The sequence below is a fragment of the Falco peregrinus genome, chromosome 14 (genome assembly GCF_023634155.1).
Source record: "Falco peregrinus isolate bFalPer1 chromosome 14, bFalPer1.pri, whole genome shotgun sequence".
Lineage (NCBI taxonomy): Eukaryota > Metazoa > Chordata > Aves > Falconiformes > Falconidae > Falco > Falco peregrinus.
This window is the reverse complement of record NC_073734.1, coordinates 2,739,749-2,753,261: the sequence shown is the minus strand read 5'-3', so window position 1 is coordinate 2,753,261 and position 13,513 is coordinate 2,739,749. Positions and strand designations below refer to the sequence as shown.

The 13,513-nt window shown below is 48.7% G+C and overlaps 1 long non-coding RNA gene across 1 annotated transcript in view; it reads left to right on the top strand.

Moving 5' to 3' along the window:
* Positions 1 to 13,513, top strand: part of LOC114011583 (uncharacterized) — a 124,384-nt gene that overhangs the window by 69,557 nt on the left and 41,314 nt on the right. The window contains exon 5 of the long non-coding RNA XR_008749786.1: positions 6,938 to 11,955. This is a non-coding gene — a long non-coding RNA (uncharacterized LOC114011583). The remainder of the gene's footprint in view (positions 1 to 6,937; positions 11,956 to 13,513) is intronic.

Sequence of the window (13,513 nt, the reverse complement as noted above, 5' to 3'; positions counted from 1 at the left end):
ATAGCGCTGGCAGGGACATGGCACACTTTCCTGGAGACACCCCCGGAGGTAATGGGCCCTGGGCTCTCAAGAGAGGGACCATTCAGACAGTTCATCTGGAACTAATGGGTTTTGTGCATTTGGTTGGACTGTGCTTTTCTACATACTTTCTGTGTCAGCCCTGAAGTCTGGTGAGGTCTGAACTACACTGTAATCATTTCCACACAAGACAACAAGGGTTGCTCTTTAACCCAAAATTTAGCCTCATATACTCTTCCATGGCAAATAAGCTTGAATAATTCCTGCATTTTAACAGTAAGAAAAGTATTTGTCTTAATAACATTTCAGAGGATTAAAATCTACCACCTGTGTAAGCTGGCAAAATGAGGTTTCTGTCTATATCCTGAAGGAATCTGCCTTCACCAACCCCAGTTCTTAGCCTGCTTATTCCTATGTTAGTTAAAGGTGGCCCTTCATAGGGACTTAACTGAGGAGAGGAAGGAGGCAGCAGCTATGCTCTTCCTCCTGTCCTTGTCTCAGCAGACAAGACTTTGGCTTGCTGCCTTGGGAGGATGATGGTCACTGCAGTGACTGTCTGAGGAATGGGATTTGTGATCGACTGGGATTTTTCAGGTGGGTCTGAGTCCTGCTGGCTTGCAAAGAGAATGAATTCAAAACGATCATGAATGTCTGGACCATGTGGGAGCTTCAGCCATCCCACCAGACTTGTAATTGTGGGGACAGCTATAGGGATCAGCTTTGGCATGGCCACAGGTGTCAGCTCATCTTACATTAGAAGTAATTTTTGGGCCTTGGGTTGGCTTCACAGAAACAAAAAATAATCTGGAGAGTCTTTCATCTCTGCTAGTAATAAAACAGCAGCACCCCCCCCCCCCCCCCAAAATTACTGTGATGAATGTCTGTATTCTGTTGAAAAATGAGACCTTTCTTTTTCACATAGGAAAAAATGCATACTTTTATTGTAAATTGTGGTTTCCCCCAAAGCCTGCAAGCAAAAAGGTGTTCCTCTCCTCATGGGCTACAGTGTATTTGTTCCTCTAGTACAGTCTCTGAAAATCTTAGTTGTCCTTTGTAATTGTGCTGTGTCTGATGGAGGGAGCTGCTTTTCTCCAACCTTGAGTCAGGCTGGAGCCCTTGAGTCGCCACTGAGGATTGCTTAGAACAGGGAAGCTGGTGTCTGGGGTATCTACGCCTTTTCTTTAAGGGAGGGAAGAAAAGGGCTTTGCAGAGAGGAATTTCAGTCTGAATCACAAACTATAATTTTGTTTGAAATGGAAGAGTAGGTGCCATGAAAACTGATGAGGGAAGTGCCTTGAACTCTTTGAAAATTCCTGAACTTCCTATTAATAGATCTCTGTTTAAAATAATGTGAAAAATTAAATCTCTCTAAGGCATTGAATCATGTGCATTCCCACGAGTGCTCAGCATGTGTCTGCACTCCACATATCTCATCAGATACTGTCCCTCCCATATTGGCTCCAGGCTTAAATTGCAGCAGGAACCTTGGTGGGTCCTGCAGCATCTCAGCTTTGGAGATTCATAGCTGGCTTGGTGATTTTATAAAACATTTGTGTTCTCCATACTTTATTAGTCACTGACAGACTCATTGTTTATAACATACTTCTCAGCAAGCTGTTTGCAACTCATCGCCCTGCTTGCTTTATAGTCTATAAATATTTAATTCTTTAATAAACTGCTTATATGTAATATCAAATGACTGATGTACTTCTTTCCCCTCTTCAGCAGTGTTACTATTTGCAAAACAATTATTTTGTTTTTTTAAATAGCAATATGTTCTATAAATGCTTGAATTTCCTTTTTCTAGATAGCAATTTCTTCAGGGTATTTGGTCAAATTGACAAGCAGAGCAATGGTTCCTGTAGTGTTATAAGAGCTTTCCCTTCCTAAAGCCTCCTTGAGGAGATTCACTTCCAAATGGTCACAGACTTCTTTTAAGAAAATGCTTGGGACACTGGAGGTAATATTTCACACCTGTACATGTCAAAAAGCAGCAGTAGCCTCCACAGGCCAGAACACCTTTGCAGAAACCGTGTGAGGACATTGTGTTGTGCAGAGCAGGGTGCCCAGCCTTTCAGCATGGGTATCGTAGCATGAGCATCACTGCCTCTTGCAGCATCACCACCTCCCCTGGCTCACCCATGGACCTGTTGCATGTATAGCACACTCTGTGCTCATTTTCCAAGCTGTAGTCTCCTTCCAGCTCCTCTTTGGGAGCACTTGTAAAAAGAGTGACTCTGACTTTTGGTCCTAAGCTGCTTGACTCTGTCTTCCCTGGGGGTTTCTCCTACCCAGGAGCAGACAGCAGGCTGCATGAAGTCTTCTGGCAGTTCCCAACCTCTCCTTCCCTTGGCCTTCCTCCAGTAATGTTGGATGCTCTCCTGCATGTGATGCGAGTAGGAATCTTGAGGACTGCAGGAAGTGTCAGCCAGGTGAGGCCACTGCTAGATCCATTGATCTGCTTTGCAGCCTGCTCCACGTCTTGGTCAGGAAACCCTCCTAAGGTTTAGCAGCAAGCTCTGGTTGGGGTGGAAAGGCTGCCTTGGCTACACTGAGACCCACAAGCCCTGCTGTGCTGTGCACTTAGGGTTGCCTGCCAGTGGAGGCACAGAAGGGGGACTGTGAGACTGCACCACCACCTCTGTGCTTCATAGCCTGTTCTTCAGTCCTCATCCTCCTCTCCAGGGCAGATTGGTGTTTAGGCTCCTGCCCTCGTAACCCCTTCCCTGATGAGTAAGACTCATGGTGTGCAAAGGCACTGTTCAGGATTGAGGTCCCTGCTGTGCTGCCAGGGCAAAACCAAGTCGGGGGAAGGATTTGATACCTGGAACGATGACAAGGGCATGGCACATGTGTGGCCCTTCTGTGGAGTCAGTTTGTGCTTGTTTCAGTTATTCCATATTCCCAGGCTCCGTTTGGCCTTTGACAGACAGCGTCTGTACTAAGCTGTTTTGAGGCTTGTGGCCAGAAGGACAGGGCAGGGTTGGGCAGCACCTTCTGGGTTGCTGTTCCACAAAGTCCACACCAGCAGTGCCACTGTTCTGGGGTCAAGAAGCAATTGGTTAGGGTGGATGGGGTGGAGGTGATCTGCTGAGATCACTCCAGCTGATCACTGCTGCTCAGTTTCTTACAGGGCTTTGGGCTGCTCACTTGGGTCTGGGTTGATTTTAGCACAAGTTCCTTTTCATCAGGGCGGCAATATCTCTTAGCCATGCCTTAAAGAGGGCTGTGTGGTCATGGACAGGATATTCACATCTAACTTCTGAGTTAGGCTGATGATTGGGTTATCCCTTGTGTCCTGAATTTTTGCACGCTGTTTGAAGCTGTGAGCAGAGAGAGCCTGGGCTTAGGATTGTTGCCCAGAGGCAGTGCTGATGTCCTATTTTTGATCAGAACCGGCAGTCTGTTGCTGTCTACTCGGTCTCCTGGGTGCCTTTGCAGAAGGGTGTGTGCATGTGCTTGACAGAGATGCATCTGTTGAGATGCAGAAGGGACTGGGGGCAGATGATGGCAAGATGGGCCTGTGGTTAGGAGTCTTTAAGCAGCATCGGGCAGCAGCTTTCCTCTTTGCTATGGGTCACTGCATCCTCTGCACACCGGTCCTTAGAGAGATACAGACTAGAGCATAATCCTCCTGTCTGGGGCTCTCAGTGCTCCCTCTGTGATGGGGCCTGCCTAAGGAGACCTGGTTACTATACTGTCTGCTTAGAGAGGTTTGCAGCCTCCTTTGGGCAGGTTCTCATGTCACCTCGGTGTCTGTGACAAATGGCATGCCTTTAGAGGCAGCGGGGCCACCCCACTTTGACAACTGAGGATCTGCTTAGGAGTATTTCTAGAGCTGCAGGTAAAGTCTGTGCATGCCCACAGCGTGGGAGGAGAGGAGAGCTCCTCTCACAACAGGTCCCATCTGCAATAGTCTCGCCTCTCCCTTTTCGGGCAGGGAGGAGAGCGATGCTCCCTCCCTGGAGACCAGGTCTGGCTGCGGCTTTGACCTTACCCATGACCGAGGGTGTGGTGGAGGCTGAAGAAGCTGTGAAGGCAGAGCCATTCAGGACCAGTGCAGGGCAAGCACACAAGGCACAGACCTTCCGAAAGCTGATGTCTAACACAGCTGAAATTAGGGTGTGGCTGTTCGCTGGTGGTCCACTCGATCTTACTTTGTTCAGCCCTTGCTGATGCATGTAGGTGCAAACCCCTGGCCCAGAAGAGCGCTCTTAGCAGAATAGAGTAGCCAAGAAGTTCTATTTCCACATGCACATGGAATTTTTGTACTTGTAATATCTTTTTTGTACTGTTCACTGCTCTAAGAAAAATGTGTACAGGTGGACCTGGCCAGCTCCTGGCTCTCCGTCCCCCTGGCAGTCTCCCTGATGGCACAGTGGCCAGGAGCTTCTCTGCCCCAGGCCCGGCTGCACTGAGCCCCATGTCCCGGTGTCCTGCAGTGGGAGCCAGCATGGCAGGGAGCTGCTGGGCACTGCATCAGAGCTCAGTACCTTGGGAAGTGCATACAAGCCTGGTACCAACCAGCGCCTCAGCACCAGCATGCTGCCGTGTTGTCACTCCACCCTCAAGGATGTAGTCAGTCGAAGCCCTTCTTTGCCAACGAGCTGTGGCACTTAACACATTCTGCCTCTGGTTCCTCTTCTCCTGTCCCCCTCCTACCACACACTTCACTGAGATTTCTGAATGAAAACTGGGAATTGTCCAGGCATCCAGCTCCCAGCGCTCTTGAGTCTCCAGGTGGCAAGCTTGCCTGGTGCCCTGGCTTAAGAATGAGTAATGATAAATAAGTAAATCACACAGTGGGCTGTGCTATTCTCTAATGAGCCTGTTCGTCCCGAGCACGGTGCAAAAAACCCTCTTCTCCTTGGTGATAACCTTTCTGGGTATTAACATTATGCATGTATTCATGTGACTTCCTCTGCCTCACCGCCACCTCTTCAACTCATTTAAATAAAAATAATTTATGTGGACATTCCTTCAGTCAGGATCCCCCCCCCCATAATATTTCTTTGATGCTATGCACCCAAATGGGGTCGTTATGCTTTTGCATATCATTAGGGCTTTATAAAGAACAACAGCGACATCTGCATGTGCCGCAGCGCTACAGAGATGGGGGGAAGAATACAGAAAACAAACCCCAAATGAGCTCCAGGCTCATCTGGCTCTGTCTTTCCTCAGTGCCTTCGCCACCAGCATGGACACAAGTAATTGTACAGTGTAATCACATCACGGCTCATCTGAATATTCATAACCAAGACAAAGACTTGGAGGAGAAGAAAAGTGGGGGAGGGAAAGGAGGAGAATTTAAATATAAAGCAGCATTTCATTTTGAAGCAAAGCTCTGCATTCAGCTCAAGAGATTGTCTGTCTGTCTGCCATTCGAAAGCGGTGGGCAGTGGTAGCATCGCACACGTAGCCCCCTCCGTGGAGAAAGAAAATAAAGCACAACAACAAACAGCGACAGAACTGCCCCCAGCGAAAGTGATATTTGAAGAGTCGCCAACGGTGGCTAACCAGCTGCTGTTTTTCCAGGAAAGAAACAGTCTATTGAGGGAGCTTTATAAAGACCCCAATTAATATGTTGTGCATGTATAAGATCTACAAAGAGCCCACTGTGTTCCTCCCCCCCACAACCACCACCTTCTCTTCCTGATCAGTGCCAGTGGAGAAGGATCTGAGCTACCAAATAATTGATTAATCACTTCAGCGGTGACAACACCCCTCTCCAAAATAAAGAGAGAAGAAAAACAAACACAAAAAGAGGCAACTGTTTGCTAATCAGCGTGTAAATTACCGCTGGTTCCATCCTTCTTTGTACCTTTAAAAAGGAAAGGAAAAGAAAAAGAGAAAGAGTAGAGAAATATGATCCCCATCTTAATGTATATGTTGTCTTCATTTCTTTTGTATTACTCTGATATCCTTTACTAGTATTAACCCAGAAGTGTGATGTTTGTCGAAGCTGTGGCTGGGTCTGCCAGTTCGTTCCCCAAAGAGCTCCTATTTCCATTCCACTGGAGCTTATATTCCTTTAAATGTCTAGCGCAGCATCATTTCCCCCTTTCTAATACATCACTCTGCTGGAATTAGAAGAATCCAAGGTTATATCCAACTTCAAAGGTTTCCAAGTCATCATGATTTTAGTAAAAGTAGAAGACAGATCATGGAACAAGTCCCTGGCTTTTGAAGATAGGCATCATAGGGACCTTCCTCTCTCTGTCTCTTTCTCGCTCTCCCTCTCTCTCCCCCCAACTTTGTACCTCTCCAGAATGTCCCGCGCTAGCGCGGTTTAATGATATGCAAATGAAATATGCATAAAACCATTCTACTGTATGATGATTAAACACTGGAGACATTAACCACCGACGCTTCACTGTTTGACTATAATAATCTTTCCCGAGCATCCACTTTGATTGCGGAGTTATGGAAACCCGTAGCAGTTGGCAGAGAGAGTAAGAGAGAGAGAAAGAAGGAGAGATGCAGGGATGCATCACCCATCTCTGCATTTATCCCACTCCAGGAGACGTTTCCCCCCCTTTGTACTGCGTTCCTACTGCTGTCTTTTGTAATCCATCCATGCGGTCGCACCAGGGCGATTAACGGGAAAAAAAACCTCTTTTCTCTTAATGTTTCAAAGCTCATTAGCCAAACGATTATTCCTCATTAACAGCGAAAGCTCATTCATTAAAAGAAAAAATATGCCCAAAAGATGCCAGCGCTGTTAATCCTGAGCCTTGTAGCTGGGCTGTAAATCCCATGCTAGTATTTTCCATGCAGAAGGGAAGTGCGCCAATCCACAAAAAAAAAAAAAAACACAAGCAAAAAGAAAACATTTTGTGTGTTTTGTAAAATCCGCAAGAGAGGCAATTAATATTCCCGTTGTATGACTTTATTTTTTGTCTCTCCCTTTTGTTTCCAGTGCCCTTCCCTGGCTCGGCGCCTGGTGCCAACAGAACACCTTGCAGGATCCTCAGCAGCGCAGACAACGTAAGTAGCCAGCTGTCCCTTGACGCCCTCTTCCAAAAGCCCCAAGCCCTCCGGACCCTGCAGGGCGCCTGTGCGGCTCTTTCCCTCGCTCACCCCTCCGGAGTGCCACCTGGGTTTCACAAGTAGCACCTTCCAAATCTCTCTGTCTTCAAGTTTGTGCATGTCTGTGTGGCATCCCTCCTCCTCCTTCACTCCCATAGTGGATCTTGTAAAGGGCTTCAGATCGGCCCCATTCATCTCCCTGGTGATAGCAGTGAATGTAGATAAATCTCTGACTGCCTGCTTGCTGCTGGAGTATGATTTTTATTTTGTCTTCGGTGTATACCTAGGTCAAAAAGTGGGATGTATACTGACGTTGGGTGAGTGTGTGTCTGTGTCTCTGTCTTTCTCACTCCGTCTTTCTCTCTCACCCAAGCACACAAACATACATCTCCCTGCATGTGCATCTATGTGCAATACATGCGTGCACACAAATATATACCCCCACACAGACGTATGTGTTTACACACAGAAGTATACACACATCTCCATCATACACACCCCCACACTCACACATCTAATCTGCATTTATCTGAGGCATTGTGTGCATATGTGTATGTGTGTCCATACACACACTGTTCTGTGTGCGTATGTGCATACACAGGCATCTCTCGCTACACCGATAAACATTCCCTCTCCTCCCAGCAGAGGCTGTATGCAGCTGCGATCCTGCCCTATAAGAGCGGTATTCCTTCCTTCCTTCCTTCGGTGTGCTATTTGGAGACCTTCGTGCTCCCTTCTTGGAGTCTCCCGAGCTGCAGAATTGGCACCTTTCCCTGAGGTTGTCCGAATGGCAAATGGCATCGTCTGTAGCTCGCATTCTTGCAGCTTCTTGTGGCATTTCTCTCTCGATGTCGGCTGCTCCCTTTTGTTTGTTGTTGACTGGACTGGGTGTGGATGGGGTTTTTTTGAAGTTAATTGTAAACGAACCTGAATGGCAAACACGCCAACAGCTTGCGAAAAAAAAAAGGGGGAAAAAAAAAAAGCAAGCCCCACACAAACGCCTTCTGCTGCGACAGATGCCCATGTTGCCCCTGGCATGGAGAACGGGCACAAGGGGTTTGTTGTTGAGGTTTTTTCTGTTGCTGTTTTTATTGTTCGCATTTCCCTTTTCCCTTTATTTTTAAAGACTCCAAGATGCCGGCCTCGGCTTGGAACGGAGCGGTGTCATGGCGGAGACGACGGCCTTTGTCTCACAGGGTGTGAAAGCATCCGTTGTGCTGGCTCCACTGCGGCAGAATGACGTTTAAAGGGGGGAAAAAGTGCTGAAAGTCCAAGTTGTGCAGCGCTGGCGGGGGAGCCCCCGGCCCCACAGCGGCATGCGTCCAAGGAAGGGCTTGCAGCAGAGGAGCCTGGTCTGTAATCCTGGCACTCGCGCCTCCGGTCGCTGCCTGCCGTTTGCTCCTGGGGGTCTGGATAATCTCCCTTGGCTTTACTGCACTGTCTGGCCCGCGCACAGGGCCCCCGTAACATATACCCGCTGCCGCGATCGCAGGGAGCTGTGGCGTTGCCACTGAATGGATGGCACTGTGCCAACTCCGCTGCCATCCGCCCTTGCAGCTCTTTCCTCCCTCCTCCCTCCCGCTTTCCCCTCCTCCTCCTCCTCCCGTCGACTTGATGTTAATTAACACACGGGTTAATTGATTTTAAAAGCTGAAGAATTACAGTTAACTTTTCCCACAGGGTATGGACGCCAGCCGCTTGGCACGGTTCTGCCGCTCGTGCTGGTGCAGGGGGGCAGGGAAGAGCCCGCAGCAAAACCAGCAACTGCGGAGGATGGACGGACGGTCATCCGCCTGTTGGAGTGCGGCTAAGGGCGGCTGACACGCTCCCACCTCGTCCTGCCGACATGTCACCGCTATATTTTGCTATAAACAATCAAAGCAACCCCTCCCCTCGCCTCTCCCACCCATCCGCCTTTCAGAAAGGCGAGCTCTGTCGAAGTTTAAGCAGGGAAGCCGTCCCCCCCAAAGGCTTATCATAGCACAGAAATGACCAGCCTCTGCAGGGTCTTGCACTGCAGGGCTCCCCAGCCTGGGCACCCTGCAACTGCTGAGGTGGGGCATCGGAAGACCGCTGTCTGTTAGAGGCTTGCCCTGTCTTCCAGGGCTCTTTTTCATTTCCTTAATTGGCTCAGATACGTCGCTTGGGGTGAAGCATCTCAACCAGGGGAAAGTTAGTTCATTGTAATTACGAGAGAAATAAACCATGTGAGGGCTTTATTTTTTTGCTTTTGCTCTCCCTCGTCCCAGTCTCTGCCGCAAGCAAGGGTGAGTGACGGTGTGGCTGGGAGGAGACGCAGCAGTGCTGGGAACTTGCTGCTTTCACCTTCTCGTGCTTTCATTTTATTTCATTTTGTTTTTTAAAAGCATGAAGCAAGTGAAGCGACGAGAGGAATCCATTATGCAAATCGGGTCACATTTGCATAATGTCTCATGACTGGACTATGCAAATTAGTTGTATAATTTATGAGTGCCAGTGTCTGTCTAAAAGTGTTTCCCAGAATTTATAAAAAGTGAGACGTGGGGAGGGCAGCTGGGCTGGCTGCCCTGCCAGGAGGGCTCTGCGCTTTCTTTTCAAAGTCTTCCCTGAGATCAGCAGCTCAAATGCTCATTAATGAGAAGCAAGCCCCCCTTTCCACTCTGTCCCCCTCGTTCCATTTTCTGTTTCTCCCTCTGCCAAGCCCCACCTGCTCCCTTCCAACTTCTCCAGGAGGCATTTGGCTGGGGCAGGGGAGCGGGGGCTGTGATGGCTGGGCAGTCCCACGCAGGCGGCTCAGCCTGGGTCTCACTCCAGATGCCTCTGTGACTCCTGCCAGCAGGAGAGACCCTGCAGTTAAGGCAGGTGAGCTCCGTGGGCACAGTGTGCATCAGGGAGCTGTGCTGAGATGCTTGCCTCCGACAGGCATGGTGGGATTACTGCTCATTTCCAATGCGCCACATCTAACTTGTGCTCTGAGCCAGAGACCCGTCCCTGACCTTCCGGAGAGCTGCAAGGTCAGCGCAGGGGTGGCAGTGCCAGTGGAGGGAGACCTTTAGTTTCCTGCCCAGAGCCGGCAGTGTTCAGCTTCAGCACTGAAAAGGTGTCTGGAATATCTGGAATTGCAGGACAGGTATCAAGACTCTTTTTCTTTTTTTCTTTTTTTTTTTTTTGGTTTTTCCCCCCTCTTCTCTGCGTGTTTGGAGATCTTGGGAGCATCGGGAGAATGCAGGTAGGCTATTTCACATGGGGATGCCGGTGATCTGAGCTGTCTGTACAGGGAGAGGGTAAATAATAACAGGCATGGGCACGTGGAAAGCTGTGGCGTGGCTCTGGTGCATGCCACAGCCTGCCCACTCCTGGCAGTGTCTAGCAAGGAGCAGCAGGGTGGGTGAGCCCAGGGGCCAGGGCAGCACAGCGTCAGTCGTCCTCAGCTCTGGGAGGTTCCTGAAAGGGCTTTTGGGCAAAAAAGTAATTTGCTTTTCTTGAGAATCTGCATTTCAGTTGTAAAAACTGTATGTGTTTATCCCTCAGGTTTCAAAAGTTTTGGGGTGTTAGTTACCACCTAAACTGACGAATCTCTCACTTTCAATCAGTTTCAAAATAACGTGAGTCTTTGTATGGTTTATTTAGTAGATGCAGGTCTTGCCTCTTGGCAGTGTGTGTCATGCTGAACATCTCCAGTACAAAGTAGTGAATTCATAAACTGCTTTTACGTCCTACATTACGTGTAGGATTCGTGGTGGGAATATAAAAGGACCTTCTGTGTTAGGTATAAGGAAGGCAAAACTGGCATGTCTTCTGTCTTGACAAGCAGGTAGCAAGTCAGACTTGACAAGAGGCAGCAGCACATCCAGGCTCCAAAGCATCTTTTGCTTATGACTGCTCAACAGTGGTGCCTCCCAGCTGCACCGAGGGGTGACTGTCCCCGTGCTGGTCCTCACCACTACCGTTAGCACAGAAGCAGCTGAGTCTGACCTGGAGCCTGTGCAGGATTGGGGCCACTGGGAGTAACTGGTGTGCAGCAAAGGCAGGGCATTTTTTGAGGAGGGGTGGGCGGTGGAGCTGTGGCAGCAGAGAGGACCAAGGGCTACGGAAGGGAGCAGTATGGTAGCCCCAAGGAGCAGCCCACAGCCTGGGGACCGGTGGCCCTGCAACATCAGGAGTCAGGGCAGTTTTTAACGTTGAGGCAAACCACCCTGCTCTGCTCATCACAAAAGCTCCTGCAAGATGGAAAGGCGAGGAGAATGTCTGTTTTCTTGTTAGGGTGTTTGGTGTGGTGCATCAGCGGACCCTGCACCAGGACTGGAGATGGTTCTCTGGATGGTACCTGTGATGGGCACTCTTTCAGGGCTGGCCCGTGCTGGGGCCTGGGGCTATGGGGTGGGAGAAGGGCCTCTGGCTATGGAGCAGCTCGCAGGTGTCGGAGGGGATTCAGTCTCTATAGATGTGCCGCTTTTTAATAGTTTTTATAAAACCACCAAAACTTGTGAACATTCTCTTGTGGTTTTGGTGCTGCACTGAGGACTGGTGAATGTCCTGAGCTTTTTATTTAGGGATGAGAAAGCTTCTTTGGGGTGGGAGAATGAAAGCTCATCTAGCACATGCACTGAAACTTCCATATGTACCAGAGGAGATTTTTCTGGTCTTTGCAGGTCAAGTAACAAGACACAGTAGCATGGAGAATCCCTCACACAGCATTACTCATTTATTGTCTGTTTTCTGTTGTCTGTCTCATTTCCATGGAAGTGGTTGTTTTTGCCAGTGGAACAGAGTCCACCTGACAGACCCTCATTGCTTTCTTCCAGTGTCCTCCTGTGCCTGGCCTCTGTGGTTCCTCACCTGTGGCACTGGAAGAATTCCCTGCAGCTCCATCCTTGAGAGTTCCTGGGGCCTTTGTCTGCAGTTCTTGTTTTCTGTACCTCGATGGAGGTAAGCCACCTGAAACACTATATAGCAAACTTGTGAGCTGAGGCTTCTCAGCATGTGGGGGCCTCCCCAACAGAGCATAGTTTAGCCATGTGCCTACTAACATTACTGTTGTTATAATTTCCACCACGAAGAGTTCCCACATCCAGCATAGAGTCCTTGTTTTAAAGAATCATATCACCTCTGCCACCTTCCATTCCTCAAGTACCGATGCTGGTTTAAGCAATGGGATACAGTAACAGGTAACCTCCAGGAGCTGCAGTTCCCTCCTCACCTCTCCTGGGTAAGGCATGCAACATCAGGTAGTGTTAGCCCGGCTTGTATGGATGCTCCTGATTTTCCGCTCCTAACAGTGTTAAGCCCCATGACAGTGTGAGCTGTTGGTGCCAGTGTAGTAACCCGCATTCCGACGTGCCAGCTTTGTCCCACACTTTCTGTTTTGCAAAAGAAGGGCAGGGTGTAGGCAGAGGTCTGAACACGGCTTTCTGAACAGGTCTGTGAAGGTACCAGTCCTGCCAACAACAGGCATCGGCCATCGGCATCATGTTACCAGCCTTGGCACACCTGATGTATGTGCCTGACATTAAGAACAGCTTGTCTGCATGGGGCTTATTGCCTGATGGTTGTAGATAACAACAGTTGTAAGCAAAGTGTGTAAAATCTTTAAATCTTTAACAAATCTCTCATTAATCCCGGCTAAGTAGATTAAAGCTGACTGCAGGCTTTAAAAGGAAGCAAGCTGATCACTTGTACAACAGAGAAAATACATACAATAAAAACCAGTCAGACAGATAGGTTGTAACGTGCAGTTCCTTTGTTCCTGGTCTTGATAAAACTAGGCTGGCAGCCAGACCACTGGACCTGGGTTCCGTGGAGCCAAAGGTTCAATGAGATGAGACTGTACAGCATGATTTTGTATAGCTTGATTCAGAACTGTCAAAGATGCTACAGGCAGGTATTGTGTGCACTGCAGGCTCAGAAAACAAATGGTATCTTTAGAAAAACAACACAGGATGCTGAAATCTCAGATGAAAATAAGGATCCTTCTCAAAGTTCAGCCTGATGTTAAGGTCCCGAACACCAGAAGGGCCTGTTCAAGGCCTCTGGTACCCTACAATGGTGACTGGAACTGATCTCTGTAGACATCACTCTGGCAATGAAATGGTTAAATATCTTAACAGAGTGAAATTCAGCCACATACTCACATTTTGCTTCAATAACTGAAGGAGTGGATTTTGTAGGATCATACTCTCAGCTGGAGTGATTTGGGGTTTCTCTTCCTTAGAACCATGGTTTGTTTTTCTTAATGTATATTCCAAGGTGTAAAGTACCTAAACACTGCAACTCTGCTAGTTGGAGATGCTGCAGGTACAGGTGAAAGCTCCTCAGTGAAGGCCAGACATACCATTATAACCGATTCCTGCTGTAATTAAGTGTCTTGCTCTCTGCTGGTGCTCTCCCCTTTGCTCGTTAATCTGCCCATCCTATTTGTCTGCTCATACAGCTGTTGGTGGCTCCTGCTCACGCAGGGCTATACCGTCTGTCACTCGTGCTTTCTCTG